Below are 2,907 nucleotides of genomic sequence, written 5' to 3' on the forward strand. Positions count from 1 at the left end.
AGAGTGGTGAAACATTGGAACAGGCTGCCCAGGGAAGTGGTGGAGTCCCCATCCCTGGAGGTATTTAAAAGACGTGTAGATGAGGCACTTAGGGACATGGTTTAGTGGGCATGGTGGTGTTGGGTCGACGGTTGGACTCGATGATCTTAGAGGTCTTTTCCAACCTCAATGATTCTATGATTCTATGATAATTTTAAGGCTCTAGAAAATCCAGTCTGGTAATTATTTGTTCCCCAAATTCAGTGGGGGAAGTAAAAAACAGAGAGAACTAAAGCCATCAGTTAAATTGTCCTACGGTTCTGCTGGAACAGGGAAACTGTACTTGTAAATCACACCCTCTCAGAAAAAAGGACCATATAAAACCTATTTGTGAACCTCCAAGTCTATATGGAACAAGGATCTCCTACAGCATGAACAGCTCATAAACAGGGGCCTGTTTTGTTTTGGTCTATAGTCTATTTGGTCCCTAGTCACCTCCAGCATTCTGCATGTGCAAGGATCACCTCTGTGTCTGTTTCCGCAAAAGCAGATCCTTCTAAGCAGCCTCTGTACTTAAAAATATTATTTACAGAAAGCAGGTACAGTGAAGCCTGCCAGGTCTGTTCAATTTTCTGTAACTTAATACTGAGAAACAGTGAAAACACTTCATGTGTTCTCTAGAAAAAAGACTCCCATCAAGCAGTTATTGAGCAATAAGGACAACCAACCTCAACTTGAAAAGCTCTTCGACTGCCTTCTTGTCCCCAAGAAATGTGGTAGCAAAAGAAGTAGCCTCACAGTCACATCACAGCATATGCAGGGGATATTAAAAGACAACATTTGTGCACTTGTGAACACAAGAATTTTTCCATTCTCCATCTCCTGGACTCCAGTACAACTTTTGAACTGGTGGTGCAAAGCCATTATTAATGACCTACCTGACATAACAGGAGTGAATGGCCTAGAAAACAAGTGGCTTAAGCCATCCCTACTTTGAAGAACCCAGTAATGACTGGTAATAGCTCTTCCTCATTTGGAGCTCTCACGGGTGCAGAGTCTGTCATGTTGCAAAGCCAAATGTGAACTGCTGTTTCCTCTTTGGTCTCTGTGAGCCCACCACAAAAAGTAGATCTCTTCCAGCATTTGTCAAGTCTCCATCTTTTAAATGTAGCCCAGATTTGGAGCATCCTGTACCTACTAATGGGAAGTTTTAACTGGGCTTAGCAGTTACTGCTTTTGGAGATCTGACTCAAGCTACATAAAGGCAACACCTACACTGTGGGACCCCTGAGTGTGTCCCAGCTGTGTCCTGACTGCATATTGGGATGAGACCAGAGACCCACATTTGCATGCCCGTTTCCAAAGAAAGGAAATCTTGGCATGCCAGCCAGCAGGGAGGCACCACATGCTCCCACAGGACCTCCGGGATCAGGACTGCAAGGCACACCACAGCACATGCCTGTGGTCTACACTGAGCTACACCAACGACGCAGGCTGAAGCTCCACAGAGAGAATAAACCATGAAATGACAGCTGAATAAAGAAGTCTTTCTAGTTGCCAGTAATCTTGTTCCCGATGTTGCCACTGCACAACTGAAAATACCAGTAACAGAGCTGGAGTCTCACCACCAGGTTCTCACAGCAGACAGCTCTGACATTGCCTTAACCTTGAAATCATGAGTGGGTGAGGCAGTGGTTTGCTGGATCCTCTCCAATGATTGCTTGCCTAATTCTCCTATTAAACCAAGTCAACATACTCATAGGATAAACACCTAAATGACCAAGTCATGTACACCAGCCATTATTATTTACAGCACCCCACTGCAAAGCCTATCACAATCAATGCTCACAATTCGTGAACCATCTTTATTCTCAGTTTCTTAGAAAAGCCTAAAACTGTGTTTGAACCCCATAAATGCCAGTAATAACTTTTCTATTGCTACAGATTTTACACTGGGGCTGTTTAGGTTATCCATTGATAAGCAGCAAAACAAAATTCCTGAACAGTAATAAAATGAAATCTTCAAGAAAGGACTCGGATGGATAATCAGCAACAAGTCTGTTCCAAGACTGAGAGGTCCACCACAGGACCTCTCAAATGCTTAAGTAAAGGTTGCAGAGCCAAATACGTCGCTGTGGACAACTGGTTTGTAGATACTTTGACCCAAGATGGAAGCTCTAGCGCAAACCAAGACTGACATGGATCAGCAGAGAAGCCTGTGATAAACACTGGCCATGCTGTGCTGCATTACAAACTGTACCTTCTAGCTGTTCTCATCTGCACCAAATTTGCTTCACTTTAAAAAATACTGCAACAAAAACAGATTTTAAAATATATTCCATGGTCTGAATCTGAAAGCCAGGGAGGGATTTTGAGGAACCATCCCAGATGACAAAGCTGGAAAGAACACTTAAAGGATCATCCTGTAAAGGAAAAAAAGTGTCATTCCCCTCTGTGTGGCTCTGTGCTAGCACGCTAATGCAGTGAAAGAGGGGCATTCACTCTCTTGAAATTTGCATTTATTTATACTTATCTATACTTACATCCAAGTGTGAATAGATTTTCAATGATGAAAGGAGCTATATACATGGTTTATCTTAGTACCTGCTTATCATATAAAAAGCCTGAACGGCTACCTTCAGAAACAGAAAAGTGATACAAGAAGTGCCTGTTGGTTTTTTTGCTCCACATTCGGGGTTCATTGCCCTGCCCCTACAACTATAAACCGTGCCCACTTGAAAAATGCCAGTGATAAGCACCAGAGGAACTCCCTTTCCTTCCTGAGAAACAACCTGGGGGTGAACCACACGCCGGGGAAGGATCCTTGGCCTCACACAAGCCACCACCAGCCAGGGTGGGGTGGTGCGGGGGCTCCCTGCAGCCGCGGTCGGAGGGGCCTGCAGCCCCGGTGCCGCCGGCCGAGCCCTG

The sequence above is a fragment of the Aptenodytes forsteri genome, unplaced genomic scaffold (genome assembly GCF_000699145.1).
Source record: "Aptenodytes forsteri isolate BGI_AS27 unplaced genomic scaffold, ASM69914v1 Scaffold119, whole genome shotgun sequence".
In the NCBI taxonomy this organism is placed as follows: domain Eukaryota; kingdom Metazoa; phylum Chordata; class Aves; order Sphenisciformes; family Spheniscidae; genus Aptenodytes; species Aptenodytes forsteri.